General features: G+C 35.5%; 1 protein-coding gene across 5 annotated transcripts in view; it reads right to left on the reverse strand.

Annotated features, from left to right (window-relative positions):
- LOC143233698 (extracellular sulfatase Sulf-1-like) overlaps window positions 1-16,889 on the reverse strand; it is a 112,908-nt gene that overhangs the window by 74,504 nt on the left and 21,515 nt on the right. For 3 of the 5 annotated variants that reach the window (XM_076470222.1, XM_076470212.1, XM_076470223.1), the window contains exon 2: window positions 249-402. The exons of the other annotated variants lie outside the window; for them this stretch is intronic. The gene's annotated coding sequence lies outside the window, so the exon portion shown is untranslated. The remainder of the gene's footprint in view (window positions 1-248; window positions 403-16,889) is intronic. 5 annotated transcript variants of the gene reach the window in all.

The raw sequence follows: 16,889 nt of genomic DNA on the forward strand, positions 1-16,889 counted from the left end.
GGAACACTCAGAAGAACGCATACCTCAGCCATGCAGCGTTAACAATATTCAGCTCTCAAAAAAAATTAAAATGTCTCCGTATGTCGATCATTATCAACGGCCACGGATCATTTTCAGCAGAACAATGAAAAATAATATTTTATATAATTCCACCAAGTTTCATCAAATTTAATCATTTTTTGAGTAAGTTATACAGCATAGATAGTGTGAAAAATTGGTCCCCATGTTTACAACTGAATTTTCCTTACCTTGCTGTGACTTTGACCTTCATTCTTCAAGAAGAAATCACTTCTAAGATGGGTCATAAAGCAAACGTATATTGACTTTCATCCAAATCCATTCAGCCGTTTCCGAGAAATCTTGCTCACAAACACACACGGCGTGGAAACATAGCCCCGTGACCTTCGGTAGCGGAGATAATAAAAATTATTCTTGAGTGTTCCTACTGTTTACATTCCATCCAGTGATATACGTTGTAACATTAGTTTTTGAGTTTGTTTGTCTTCTTATAGCAATGCCACATTGGACTATCTGCTGAGTCTACCGAGGGGAATCAAACTCCTGATTTTAGCATTGCAAATCAGTAGACTTACCGCTGTACCAGCGGGGCACTAGTTTTTGTGACCAGTGCCTGATTTTTATTGGTTAGTAATTAAAATATTTGTATCTTATAGGTCTTTAGGTATTGAAATTGCATTTTCAATATATATATATATACAATTCTAAGTGATTAACAAATAAAACATTGTATAAATTATCAATAATGGAACTTTTTATCTTATCATAATGAACGTAGCGTACATGTATCAATCTATCTATGTATGTGACTAAAATAATAAATACAATGTAACGTCATCTATTGAATGGCGTCACAAACGAAAATTAATAAAAAGAATTTCCAACCTTAATATTCAACATTTAAATATTTAGAAACTAACTACGGTGTGTATAGCAACCATTTCTTTATAACAGAACCCAATTTTAAATAAAAGTACTCTGTTCACAACAAGAACACGGGCCCGGCATTGCCAAGTAGTTAGGGCGCTCGACTCGTAATCTTAGGGTCGCGTGTTCAAATCCCCGTCACAACAAACATGCTCGCCCTTTCAGCCGTGGGTGTTATAATGTAACGGTCAATCCCACTATTCGTTGGTAGAAGATTAGCCCAAAATTTAGCTGTAGGTAGTGATGACTAGGTGCCTTCCCTCTAGTGTTAAACTGCTAAATTAGGGACGCCTAGTGCAGATAGTCCTCGTGTAGCTTTGCGCGAAATTCAAAAACAAAGAAAAACACAACCTTCACTAGGACTATATGTGAGGATTTGATTATATCATTATTGATGTAATTTGTAAATATAGTGCTAAAAGAAGGGAGTTTTAAAAATACCTGTTTTGGGACCTATTTTAATATATACGGTTTGTATCAGCATAATCAACTTTTCTCGTGCAGTATTTTCGAGAAAAATTACATTAAAAATATATTCACTTTTTCTAATTTTTTTATTCAAAAAGGTATGAATACTACTATTAGAAATTACTAGCACAAACGGCCACCAGAGCGGCCTTTCTGCTAGTAATAATAATTAGTACTTTAAATTTAAATTTGTTTGGATAAATAAAAAAACAAATAAATAGTTAAAGAAGCCAACATTCGCAAACGAACGCAATAATCTCAACGACACAATCCCATCATGGCCAATTTTGGCACCAGACAAATCGTTAAAAACACAGAGAAATCGAAAAGTGTTTATATCACAAAATTATGCTTTTTGTGGCATCTTGACTCCCAATAATATCTAAAAATGAGCAAGTCCAACATTTTAATTTCTAACGTGTTTTGCCTGTAAAAATATCTCTGTTGTAAATTTCATCTAAAATGATTCAAGCACAGCAAAGTAATTGACCCAAGCCTCTAAAATTATGGGTTTATTCAACCCTTTGACCATAAAGTAGGCATATCCCACATTTTTGTACGTGTATGTATGAGACTTGTAGAAGTTGTCTTTGTCCTATACGAACTTGTCATAATATGGCTGCATAGTTAACAAAAATCCTTAAAATTTTGCTTTTTTGTGAGTATAGTTCCCCTAAAAAATTCAAAAAGGGAAAAACAAACATATTTATATCAGTGTCTTGGATGCATAAAAAATTGTATTTGTGCAAATTTTCAATTTGATTGCTGGAAATATGATCGCACAGGTGCCAAAAATGTATATTTTTGGAGTTATTTGACCTTTGATCCCATAAAATCCTTAAAAAAGACCTAAATAAAAAAATGAAAAAGGCATCTGGGTGTATTGGACAAAGGTAGAACTCTGCTAAGTTTCAAGACAATCTGCCGAGATAAACATTATGTCTCTCTGCGGAGAAATAAGTGTATATTCACATGCGAAAGTTAATAACAGTCAAAAAGTTTTACACACTTAGCTCCTCCGTACTAAACGACATAGATAAAACACTTTTAGGCTTATCTGGCTCTTGTTTAAATTAAGCATAATACTATATCTTATTGCGTGGGGCGTAGGCTATGTAATTATCTTGCCTCTTTCGTGAAATCGAGGAATCATGGTTCGCAATCATTGCCACACAAACACGCTTAGCAGTATAGGGCTGTGAACTGAGAGTCACGTGCCACCATTTGGTCAAGAAGGAGTAGCCTACGAGTTGACAGCGAGTGCTATTCACCAACTGGCCTCTGTCTAATATAACAGTTCAAAATTAGGAACAGTGTAACTTTGTATGACATTCTGAAACAAACAGAACTAACCTGTATAACCAAAATTGTGTTCACAAAAAGATAGTTTATTTTGAAACCGGTTTAGAGAGATTAGCAATTATATTCTGGCGCATTAAATGCACGGATAGTTATAACACCCATGGTTGAAAAATACAATGGTACTAAGGAACTTCTGTTTCAGTTACTGGCGTAATATAGAATATATATATATGTCAAGTACCAGTTCCGTGGACGGAAATTATGTAAATTCATGATTAGTGAATGGTTATCTTAGAACATTAAAAGTTGCATCCCTTACATGTAGTTGATGAAATGCAAAAACACCCATAAAAACTTCAAAACGCAAAATACAAAACTGAAAATTGTTAAAAAAATGTTTTTCATAGATCCAACAAATCTTCATGCCAAATTTGGTGAAGATCCATCAAGAGGGGGCAAATTAGTGGTAAAAATAAAACAAGCGAAAACGCCCATTAAACCACAAAACACATAAAGAAAAAACTGAAAATGTCTATGTGTTTCCTCATGGATCCAATAAACCTTCATACCATACTTGCTATACATCCATCTACAGGGGGAAAGTTAGTGGTAAGAAAAAGTAAAAACTGCCAAAAAACCCGCAAAAGGCAAAAGTGAAAATTTGTATGTACCCCCACATCGACCTAATGAACCTCCATACAAATTTTGGAGAGCGTCCATTCATACCATGAGAAGTAGTTACATGGACATACAACAAACAGAATATTATATTTATATAGTTTCTATATACCAAAATAATATATATTAGAAATACGTTAAGCATAATCAGATAGACAAAAACTATCCAAAAGAATATTCGATTTCTTCAGATCTTATTTATTTGCTTATTGAAGCTGCTTTTCACTTTCATGACTGACTGATCTTTAACCCTGTCTTGTAACGCTTCATTATATTCCAAAACTTTTTTCTTGGTCGTCTGAATGCTTAAGCCTTCTTTCCAACGGCATCAAATGTCAGTTTAATGACATCAAGTAAACCTTATGGCCGTGTACATAGCTTTACAGAAAAAACTGTCAGAAAATTGCTTAGTGGTGAAAGCTTAGATGAAGGTTCTTTTACACCAAGTAGATTCCTTGGCTAGCATGCTTTTTAAAACTGAAGGCATTGGATACTGGTATTATCGAAATACTAAACAGTTTCTCTGGAGCCTTGACGGCATAATTTCACGTTTTCCTCGTAGGCAAGATGAAAAGTTGAAATAGCGAAACTTTAACAAGTGGGTTTGTTTGGTGAAAGGCTTACCGATTATGGTCAATATGATTTTAATTTTGTTCTTTTACATAAATCATCCAAAACTCGAACAGAATACATTGAAAACTATAAGGGACAATACTTATACAATGGATATTCGAACTAGGATTTTGGCTTTGTATGTCCGTAAACTTACCACCGTCCTACCAGAGGGAGCTATGTTTAGATAATGATGAAAAGTTATTTTGCAATAGACAAGTGTGCGTGTGAAACTCATCGTCTTCCTAAAAAGTTAATATATATATATAAATCCCTGTAAATTCCTCGTTTAAGACTCGTCACAACAAAAGAAATCATTTTCTCGCGCACATTTTTGGAAAAATAAAAACAAAACCATTTTATGTTCCGAGGACTAGTCCAGCGCAACTTCTTGTATTAAATTAAGTCTGTGTATTTCAGAAACAGATAATTAGATTGTTTCCGAAAGATTATTCGGGTAAGCCTAAAACTGTCTTATTTACGTCGTTAATTAGCATGCATTAAGAGTGTAAAACATTCAAACCTTGTGACTGTTATTAACTTTCACGCATGACAATATTTTTAAGTATTTATTTTTCATTTATACATATAAATGTAAATTACTGATTATTTCCACAAAATCATAATAATTTAAAGCATGAAAAAGCATGTATTGTAACGTAGAACAAGGTTTATTTATTAGTGCTAAGTACTCAAATTAATCTACACAAAAAAGAAAAGTTTATATATATATATTTGTTGATTACTCGTAAGAGTTTCTTCTTACGTCCTTGTATAAATAAATTAAAAACAAAACTTCAGGCTCTTAAAATTGAAGTGAAAGCATACAGTGTATGAAAGAATCAGAACTCACTATTTGTACGCATTTTATCCCACTTATTGTTAGGCACAAAACCACATTAGAGGCTGTTTGGGCTGTGCCCAGTACAGGGATCAAAACTAAGTCGGCCCGGCATGGCCAGGTGATGAGAGCGCTTTACTCGTAGTCTGAAGGTCGCGCGTTCGAATCTCCGTCGCACCAAACATGCTCGTCCTTTCAGCCGTGGAGGTGTTATACTGTGACGGTAAATCGCACTATTCCTTGGTAAAAATGTAGCCCAAGAGTTGGAGGTAGACAGTAATGACTAGATGCTTTCCCTCTAGTCTTACACTGCTAAATTAGGGACGGCAGGCCCGATATGGCCAAGCGTGTTAAGGCGTTCGACTCGTAATCCGAGGGTCGCGGGTTTGAATCCCGATTGCACCAAAACATGCTCGCCCTTTCAGCCGTGGGGGCGTTATAATGTGACGGTCAATCCTACTATTAGTTGGTAAAAGAGTAGCCCAAGAGTTCGCGGTGGGTGGTGATGACTAGCTGCCTTCCCTCTAGCTTTACACTGCTAAATTAGGGACGGCTAGCGCAGATAGCCCTCGAGTAGCTTTGCGCGAAATTCAAAAAACAAACAAAACGGTTTTTAGAATTAACAGCTCTCGATGCTAGGGCTCATCAACTCAAGGTTAATTGAAGTGGAAGCCTTAACAACGAACAAAATAACACCACACAAAAAACTGTCTGTAAGAAAACAATTAAATATGTAAATTAACATCAGGTATGCACGTGTCATGAGAGGTAATGATGTTAATAATGTATTAATGAAGATAACTCGTGTTTTAATCTCGTGTTTCTTTCAGTCCTTTATCTAAAATAACTAAACTATTAGATCTGTCATTCCAAGCGAAAGTTTTCATACAAAACTAAGTGAAATAAGGTGTTCGAATCACACTTGATAACAGATCTAGCGAATGAGTACACTGATTGCAACGCAAAGTGAATTGTGAGTTGAAAAAAAAAATGTTCCCTGTGAGAGACCTACTATTCCAAACCCTTTTTGGGTATTTTTTCCGCATAGTAAAGCCACGTCAAACTGGCTGTTGTGTCCACCGAAGGTAAACGAACACCTGATTTTAACGTTTTAAATCCGTAGACTTACCGCTGTCCAACCGTGGTACAAACTCTCTTTCAAATACAATACAGGATTATTTGTTTGTTTGTTTTCGAATTTCGCACAAAGCTACTCAAGGGCTATCTGTGCTAGCCGTCCCTAATTTAGCAGTGTAAGACTAGAGGAAAGGCAGCTAGTCATCACCACCCAGCGCCAACTCTTGGGCTACTCTTTTACCAACGAACAATGGAATTGACCGTCACTTTATAACGCCCCCACGGCTGAAAGGGTGAGCATGTTTGCCGCGACGGGGATGCGAACCCGCGACCATCAGATTACGAGTCGCACGCCTTAACACGCTTGGCCATGCTGGGCCCTACAATACAGGAAGAGTTTATTTTTTAAATAAAACGTGGGATTTGGTTTGTTTTGGATTTCGCGCAAAGCTACTCGAGGGCTATCTGCGCTAGCCGTCCCTAATTTAACAGTTCGAGACTAAAGGGAAGGCAACTAGTTATCATCACCCATCGTCAACTCTTTGGCTACTCTTTTTATCAACGAATAGTGGGATTGACCGTCACATTATAACGCTCCTACAACTGAAAGGGCGAGTGTGTTTGGTGTGACGGGGATTCGAACTCGCGGTCCTCAGATTACGAGTCAAGTAACTCAACCATCTGGTCATGCTGGGCCAAAATGTGGGAACCCATGCTGACTGATGGCTTTACAACCACACAGTAACAATTACACAAGCAGGTTTTAAGGAAATGAATAAATTTAAAAATCTCTCCTCGGACTTTTCTTTTTAGGAAGTTTTGAATAACCTGGTAAGGATAAATGTCCGAATAGCACTTAAACATTCTATATAGTTGTCTGACCTAAGAGGGAAACACTAGCGTACAGCATTTTTGTTTTTTTAATTTGTTAATTTCGGATATCAGTTTCAGTTAAGTACTCGTCGCCAGTTATTCCATGTAACGCACGAGCTCAAGAGAATCAGATAACTGAAATAACTAAAACTGTGAAGTTTTAACCTCCTGTAACAAACCACAACAACACTAAATGTGCTGTTATATTTACGGTACAATATATTGCTGATCAGTTGTATTCTAAACTGAGTGCTTGTTTGTTTTTAATTTCACGCAAAGCTACTCGAGGGCTATCTGCGCTAGCCGTCCCTAATTTTGCAGTGTAAGACAAGAGGGAAGGCAGCTAGTCATCACCATCCACCGCCAACTCTTAGACTACTATTTTGCTAACGAATAGTGGGATTGACCGTCAATTTATAACGCCCCCCCCCTGCTGAATGGGCGAGCATGTTTGGTGTGACGGAGATTCCAACCCGCGATCCTCAGATTACGATTCGAGTGCCTTAACTACCTGGCCATGCCGGGCCCTAACGAAGTGATTTTGTTCACCAATTTTCAAATCATTTGGTGGGAAAGAACCCATGTGAATGAAGTAATTTCTGCATCCAGATATTCGAAACTTCCATGGCGAAGGGGAAATGAAAATGGGTGGACCTTTTAACCCATGCTCCGAGTCGGAAAGAATACTAAATATTAATTTTTCTTGATGTTACTTGTGCAAAATTCATCGTATAAAGATACGTTTTCCAATTGCTTTGGGTTTTTCATAATTGTGATGTGTTTGCAAAGTAAAATTCAACGACTTATGGATAAAGTTTCGATTTTGTAATCGCGACATCTTTGCTGAATAAACAACTTTCAAGAAACTGCGCATATTTTAACCAAACTGGAGTCCACACTATGTAAAAACTACACTGACACACACAACACCACATTATTTATAAAATAAAATGCAACAACTGCCACAACTTCTATATTAGAGAAACAAGCAGAAAAACGGAAACCACATTCAAATAACACACAAAAAGAACACCTTCACACGCTTTTGAATTTTTTTAGTAAAGCATAGCCACATCAGGCTCTCTGTTAAGTCCACCGAGGGGAACTGAACCCCTGCTTTTAGCGTTGTAAATCCGTAAACTCACCGCTTTACCAGCGGAGACCACACATTTTTTTTAACACTGCAAATTAAATAAACAGAACCACAGAAAACACCCAGATACTATAAAGGGAAACAAATATAACAAACGCAAAATCAAAGAAGCCCTACTTACACAACAAATAAAACTAAAATTAAACCAATATGAAGGAACACCTTTTTACTTATACTAATTAGTAACCTAACATCTAACTGAAACGCCCCCTACATTCCAGTACTCGTTTACACTCTCATCTGTAAGACACGTGCCCGGCAACGGTCAGTTGTAAACTCTCTCTGTGTTAACCTGAAGATGACCTAAGACGGTCAAGACGTTGTCCTGTGCTTTATTAGTAAGTGTTAATACCCACACCAGCCGTCCTGACATACATTTTTACTTCAAGTGAGTTTCTCGTCGTCACAAATTTAACATTTTTAGTCAGATTTTTGATGGATTTCCGTTGCTTTTCGACTTTTTGATTCCGAGATTTTTCTATTAAGCTATATATAAATAAACCAGAAGTTAAAGTTGTAGTCAAATCAACTAAATGAACAAAAAACGGTAAAAAATGTCTGTTTGACTCCTTTTTTTCTATTTGTTTTGCCCCCCAGTGGCTCAGCGGTATGTTTGCGGATTTACAACGCTAAAAACCGGGTTTCGATACCCGTGGTGGGCAGAGCACAGATAGCCTATTGTGTAGCTTTGTGCTTAATTCAAAAAACAAACAAACAACTTGTTTTTTCTTCTGTAAGTCATAAAAATAATTTCCTTGTCCCTATAATGTTTTATTTTCTTTCTTTGAGTTTTCAAGCCAAATCTGGAATATGAGTTTACAAATCTGACTGTCAGAGAATTGCTGTGTGTGTGTGTTTTTGCACATTGGGCTAGTTGCTGTAGCCATCTTGGTTAAGCGACCCCCCTGATTTTATAATATCATTGTAAATCCGAAGACTTATTGTTGTCCCACTTATCAAAAGTAACGCAAACTACAGGTGTCGTGTATATAGATGCACACAAGATTTTTTTTTCATGAAATCTGATACAAAATTACGTAAACATTGAAAGCAGAAAATGTCAGAAGTGTAAGACAGAGGCATCATAAACAATTTACACGTAACCACGGTATCATTTGTGTCGCAAATGTCCGTAACCATCGCAACTACTGTAAGTATGCTTAAGAGTACTTCTTAAAGCTGTCTTTAGTTCTAGTCTCGCATTAATATATTCCAAAGGAAATGGCGAAAGATAGAGAAAAACACAAGTATTTATTAGTATAGAAGTTTTTTTTTTTGGAAGACATTAGTAACAGTTTGAGGCTTAATTCTTGTCACATGTCAGTATATATATTTATTGCTTACAATATAGTCTTGAAAAGTAGTTCCCGGTATCAGCTTTATCATAAACGGTTTCAGAATATTGGTCTCCTGGAGCCAAGCAACGTTAAAAATCACTTTACTATGAATCCCTGTAGTTTAAATACAAATGAATAAACATTAATTCCTCTTTTTATTTGTTTTTTATAAAACTTAAAGGTTTAAGGATTTTTCACAAAATATTATACGTATTTTTACATAAGCGATTAATTTTCATTAAAATCGGAATATATTTTACTATTCTTGCAATGTTGACAACCACTGGCGATAAGTTTCTCTACACCAATCGCGACGTGAGAGTTCTATCAATCGTTCTCCAACCAAGACATAACAAAGATAAATGCTCATTGTGGTAAACGTATAAATTTGATCTAAGTAAAAGTTTTTTTTATCTTGGTTTGTGAAAAAACTCTTATGTGACATAAAAAATGAAAATTATTTTCGAATAATCTTCGTAGCTAAATTATGGAAAATCTGCAATTGAAACCAAAACAACTTTTACAGAAATTGTCAAGCTATAATTGAAGGTAATGACACTCACAATAGCACAAAAATAGCTTTTTTAGAGAAAAAGCACTTTGCAAATTATTCGCGTTTGATACAATCGTAAAAGTGTTACAACAGTTAAACAATAATTAATGGAAAAAACCACGGTGACGAGCTTGGAGATTTTTGTGTTGCTGTGAAGAAAATAAAACAATTTACTTACTCGCTTGCCAGCTTGAAAATCAGATTATTGAAGATGTACCTATTTACGATCAGACAAAAGAGATATAATTCAGATAATCGTGCATAATTTGCACGCTGTAAATCACAAAAGTGAAAATTAATGTAAATATTTGTGAATTTTGGTTTGAAGTGCCTATATAGTATTTGATTGAAATTAAATATAGACAAGCTGTTTCTTGCGTTGTAATCGTTTAGGCCTAACGTATGGTCAAACATTATAGTTCTCTACTCTGAACATACTGTCTAAACTAGCTATCAGAAGCAAAAACATCAATTATTGAATGAATACTTTCGTTATCGAAATTAATTTTTAATGTACAGTATTTGTTTTGTTTTTATTACTACGTCTTAATCTTGCTTAACAAATCCAAACCTGTATACCTTGTATCGTTCTCGGCAGAGCTGTTTTAATGATTTCGGACGCCTCCTGGGCTCAGTGTAAATTTAGAGCGGTAGAAACTAAGTAAAATTTAATTTTGTTAATCGAGTTGTTTTGATCTACCTGGTGAATTACAACTGGTTTTCTTTGAGTGACAATTGAAGTTAAATAAATTGTGAAGCGTTCTGAAATTCGTTCGAGTCATCAAAAAAACCAAACCTGAAGAAGAGACCTGAGATCACCAAACTGACACCTCCAAGATTTGACAGACCCGCATCGTCTAGACACAAGATCCCGACAAACACGTTATTACGAAACATTTTCAGGAAGCCTATACGTAACTTCCTTCGCGAGAGAATAATTAGATATTGTGTTGATATACACTTTTAAATATAAAACATTTGTCTTAACTTCTGCAACCCCATATCTAGCAGCACAATATTCTTACATCAAAAGAGGTTTTATGGTGATAGGCGTTTGACTAATTAAATTATCTACGATTTTCTCATATTCATTACCTACAATAGCAATTTTTCGACTTTTTCATATATGTTAATAAAAATGAAATAATAAAGCACATGCTATGAAGCAGTTTAATACTACTGATATTACTTTAATTATTAGCAAAATGCATATTTACTAATAACTTATATATCGACTGATATTAAAATTTAGTAAGTAGACAAAAATAAATAAGCTGTAAATCCGTTATAGAAAATATAATGGTCAAAGCAAAATATTTCATGCCATCTCACCATCAGACGTCAGGCGGATTATTGAATTTTGTCGTGGAAGTCATTAACAACAATAAACAGCGTATAAAACCACAAACTTCAGGAACAAAATTATTTCAACTAAAAACTGAATTTATACTTTTAAATTTATTTGGGATTTTTTTACTCCAACCGTAACGGCAAATTGTGAACATTTGTGCTGTCCGTCATATGTTGTTGGTGTTGTAGTAGGATATTTTTACTCGTTGGTTCAAGATAGATAATTATAAAATTTTGCGTTTTATTAGGCCCGCAATTTCTAAACAGAATATGTCCCCCGCTAGTACAGTGGTAAGTCTCCGGATTTACAAAGCTAAAATTAGGGGTTCGATCGCCCTCGGTAGGCTCAGCAGATAGCCCAATGTGGCTTTGCTATAAGAAAACGCACACACACACTAAACAGAATGTGGTCTTATTTAATGTGCCTGGATTGTGCATCGATGTTTCGCGATCTGTTGCTGATAAAACAATATATGCTCTTTGGGGAAGTGGGCACCATAAAATAAGTGACAGTCACATTGCACTGTTTGATCCTAAAAGAGTGTCCCAACATTTGGCGATGGGTGCTACTAATTAACTGCCTTTTCTTTAGTCTATCAGCTCAAAATTAGGGTCAACTATACACAAAATACCCTTTTGTGGCTTTGCATGAAATTCTCATAATCCGACTTAAATTTAGAAGCGACGGAAATTATGACGGAAACTGTAACTTCACAGACAATACTCATATATTAATAAATTTTAATATATAATAGTATAATAGCGAATACTGTTTTACTGCTTTGTAAATTTATAAAATCGTTGAAATATGTTAATTGTAATTTTAATGCGTATTTATCTCAGCACTGCTTGGCTAGAGAAGTGATAGAGCACGTGTCTAATACGAAAAATGTATTATGCCTTCAGAATCAGAGCGCAGGAAATGTTTTAAAAATATAAATTTCCACCAACCAGTCTTCATTAAACGCATATGTCTGTCAGATTTAGAGTAGAGATATAGAAGGAACTATCTTCGCCGTGTCCGTCGAGAGGATCGAATCCCAAATTTGAGTGTTGTAATTCATGAAGCTTAATGCTGAACTGTCGAGAGTGAACTTATGGATTAATTTTTTTGTTGTGTAAAGATTAATATTTCGCAATAGAAAAAAATTAAAATGGAAATATTTCTGCAGTAACAAATACGTTCTGTTGGAAAAAAAAAAAAAAGAGAGTACGTATCAGTTTCTCAGATAAGACATAATTTTAATTGCATTATGCTTCATGAGAAATGGGGACGTCCAAAATTCCTGGAGTAATCCTCACAGTCTTACTACGTTCTTGGATACTCTTTTGTTACAAAGCAATTAAACATGAATATATACAATGTTAACTGGAAACGTGAGTGATTCACTTTAACATGAAGTTGAGCCGCGAAGGAGGCGTTGTATTTGTCACGTACTTCTCTCAATGTGTAGAATATCTTCCCGATTATGAATCTGGAGTTTAAAACAAAAACATTGTCACCTACCGCATTTTTTAATTAAAGAAAGTTTTTTTTTTATTTCTCTCAAAAGTAGTCTCGTATAAAATCAAAAATATTTTTGAACTAAATGTTCATATCATTTAGAATCATAAACATTTCCCACGATTGAAGCATACAAACGTACTGACCCCCTCAGTGTCATAACGGTATGTTTGCGGACTTACAACGCTAGAAACCCGGTGTCGATACCAGTAGGGGGCATAGCACAGATAGCTTATTGTATAGCGCTGTGCTTAACTTTAAACAAACACAAACGTATTGAATTCCAAGGGAAAACAATTACAGTGTTAAATCGTACTATTTGATAGTATTATTTAAATATTAGTATATGTATGTATAATATTCCACACTTCAGTACGAGATCTGGTAACAAAGAATACGTTAACGGGTACATGTTTACGGTCAGACCGACATATCGATGACTTGTTGCAGTTTCTCGTAATTCGAGTCCGCTCCCACTGTGGTGTACAGTCTAGACATTCATATATTAAGATATCATTAGAAGATAAAACTGTCACAGAATTAAGCACTATTCAAACTAATGATAGCCTTAATCAAGGAATTTCTCGAGCCTCTGTCCCAACAGTCACTGTCAAAATTGTACAAGTAACAATGCCCTCAAGCAAAGAGTCTTTGTGCACGCACGCCGTGACCTGATTACTGACAGCCAACAGGAAAAGAACTATACGTTTATTAAGTGAAGACTCGCAAATTACTGTCACTTGAATAGCGTGTCCTATAAATAAAAATTTATAAATATCTCGTCGATGTGTGTGACATCAAACGACACCGCAAGTAGAACAGTCTGGACCGTTGAGAGCTTTTCGTCATAATATACGACTAAATCCTTGAACAGTTCAAAAGTACGTACATGTTCGTCTAGTAATAAACAAAAGATAAATTTATGAAAACAACTTATGATAGCAACGTTATTTGTTTGTTGTTGTTTTTTCCGTATTTTCTGCGATTTATTTACAAATTTTCTCGCTCTATTTCTTCTTAATTTACCAACGAGTAGCTTACAAGTGAGGTCTTATTAGGCTTAAAATCATTGTGAGCACACAGCACACGCAGTTCGTACTATAGCTTTGGCTTAAAATTAAACAAGCGGGCGAATATAAGAATCAGCTGTTTCCATTCACGACAGATAATCGGATGGTGTGGAATTTGAAGTAATTATTAAATAATAGCAGCAGTAATTTTACCGGTCCTTATTGTGTTCCGTAGTTTGATCGTTGAAATTTATCAGTGATTCCCTTTTATCTCATACCAAATATGCTCCCCTTTTCAGCCGTGGGAGCGTTATAATGTGACGGTCAATCCCACTATTTGTTGGTAAAAGAGTAGCCCAAGAGTTGGCGGTGGGTGGTGATGACTAGCTGCCTTCCCTCTAGTCTTACACTGCAAAATCAGGGACGGCCAGCGCACATAGCCCTCGTGTAGCTTTGCGCGAAATTCAATCCGAACCTTTTTTCGTCTCTCATTATAAGATTTATGTCAACGATCAGACAGTAACTTTAATAGTTTGATCGCTCAGATGTCCAGTCTATTTAAATACTGTTTTAAGTATGAAAATAAATTAGTCTATAGCTTTTTCTATCTTAATACGTTTAATATTAAATAATTACATCTGTTTTTGTTGTTTTTAAGCAACAGCACATTTACCATAGTTCTTAAATGTCTTTCTACACCGATGTTAAAGCTATTACTGCTAGTTTTCTGTAACATGAAAAGATGCCGACAATTAACTAATAAGTTTTTGTTGTTGTTTTTTTGTCTTTCTGTAAATTAACCTGGCTCACAAGAGTCTCGTGTTGTATAATATAATATTTATATTTCACCCGTACTGAAGACGTACGAAACATAACAACCCTAAACAGAGAGGTTAAAGTAGGTTAAATTTTCTGGCATCAGTATGACCAAGGCCCGGCATGGCCAGGTGGTTAAGGCACCCGACTCGTAATCTGAGGGTCGCGGGTTCGAATCTTCGTCACACCAAACATACTCGCCCTTTCAGCAGTAAGGGAGTTATAAAGTAACGGTCAATCCCACTATTCGTTGGTAAAAGAGTAGCCTAAAAGATGAAAGTGGGTGGTAATAACTGGGTGCCTTACACTGCTAAATTAGAGAAAGCTAACGCATATAGCCCTCGTGTAACTTTGCACGAAATTCAACCCAAACCACACAAGCACGAGTTGAAATACGAAGAACGCATTGTGTTTGTCATGTATCAGTTTCAGCGATGATAGCATATTTCCGATTATGAATTTTCTGTCTAAAAAACAACATTATCTAACTTAAGATAAACTTGTATTCTAATGTCGCTTTTATACGAACTGTTAACCGGTGTAAGGAAAAAACATATATGTACATGGTTGGTTCTTATAAAATCCAATTGTAGGTACAAAAGCTTTCATTATATAAACGCTAAGTTTGTTTGTTTATTTGAAGCTAAACACAAATGTACGTAAATGTTCGTCTGCATGTTTTAAATATACGACTAATAAAATAAAGGTGATTTTTAATGAAACTGCTTTTTCATATTTCCCGTTCCCCCGCTGGTACAGCGGTAAGTCTACGGATTTACAACACTACAATCAGGGGGTTCGATTGCTCTCGGTGGACTCAGCAGATAGCCCGATGTGACTTTGCTACAAGAAAACACACATACGTATATATTTCCCGTATTTTTTAACACACGTAACTTTGCATATTAATAAATCTGTGCTCTGCTTCCCACGGATATCGAAACTAGATTGTTATGTTTATAAGCCTTTCACACGTGCCCCTGAGCCAGTGAGGGCTAGATGGTGAAAATATTGTTTTCGTTCTTTTTTTTTTTTAATTCGAGAGTTTGCCCTGTAAAATAACTAAACTGATAATTGAAACGTTAAGGTTGTTTTCTAGTCAAGGTATATAACTTCACTATTTTCGCCATAAATCTTATATTGTTAGAGTGGCATTCCTCAGGGGCAGTTGTGTGCTTTTTTTTAATTAACTTAGATTTTTCGCAGTTCGTAAACTGATAATATATACGTGTGTCTGTTTGTGTTTTTGCTTTGGAATAATATTTCACACAGCTTCTGTAGATAAAACTTCTTGGCTTGTAATAAAATCGTTTCTTGCTACTATATACACATTTCTAATATCCAACTGAAGGCTGGGTGTTAATTTTAAAGATGAAAAATTTTAATAAAACCGTTATATAATGAGTCCTTTTTTTTGTTATGGTCTTCTCGGTTATCGAAACTCGATTCAAAACCTGTATTTATCTGAAATGAATGTTATTTCTGATGTTAAAAATCTTTGAGAATTTTCATTGTTTGCAGTTAAAAACCAGTTTTCGTTAATCATACCTGACATGTTTGCTATGCAAGGCGGTATTGCATAAGTAATTAATTTCACCATCCTACATACAGAAACGTATATATTAATACGTACCAAGAGTAGCAGTACGTTATGCTAAGGCAATCTGTCTTAAACAAAGTCAATAAATGGAAGTTCTATGACGTAGGTTACCGAGTTAATAGCTTGCGAAAGATACGGGAAATTGAACCATTAAAGAAGTATGAATATCGGGTAAGCAAACAAATGTTATATTGTATACATTCTGTCGTCATCTTATCTACAGGTGGCGCTTTAAACTCGCTCTTCTGTAGCTAGAGAACCTGAAGTCAAGGTTGCTGAAAGTTTAATGTAATCTAAGGAATATTAAAGATGGAGAAAAGATACAAATGATTTAATTTCTGTAGCACTTTTTGGTGCATAAAACACATTTTAATATCAGTAATAAACGATCTTCTAACACTAAATCTGTTATTTTTCTTTAACTGGCACTCAACGTTTCGTTTCACAGCTTTATCAAGAGCGATCCGCTAAAGTACAAACCGTAAGTTGCAGTACTACGACTCCTAATGGCACAGCGGAGTGTCTGCGGATTTACAATGGTAGAAACTTTGTTTCGACAACTGCGTTGAGCACAGCACGGATAACCTATTGTATAGCTTATCGAAAACTCGACAGCTAGTACTATACATTTATTTAAAGAAATTAGTAATTTATTATAGAAAATAATATGATTCTGGCTTTGCTTGTTTGAATTAAGCACAAGTATGCACTCTCCCCACCACGGGTATCGAAACCCGGTTTATAGCGATGGGGGTCTGCAGACAAATCAT

This window comes from Tachypleus tridentatus, chromosome 12 (assembly GCF_004210375.1).
Source record: "Tachypleus tridentatus isolate NWPU-2018 chromosome 12, ASM421037v1, whole genome shotgun sequence".
Lineage (NCBI taxonomy): Eukaryota > Metazoa > Arthropoda > Merostomata > Xiphosura > Limulidae > Tachypleus > Tachypleus tridentatus.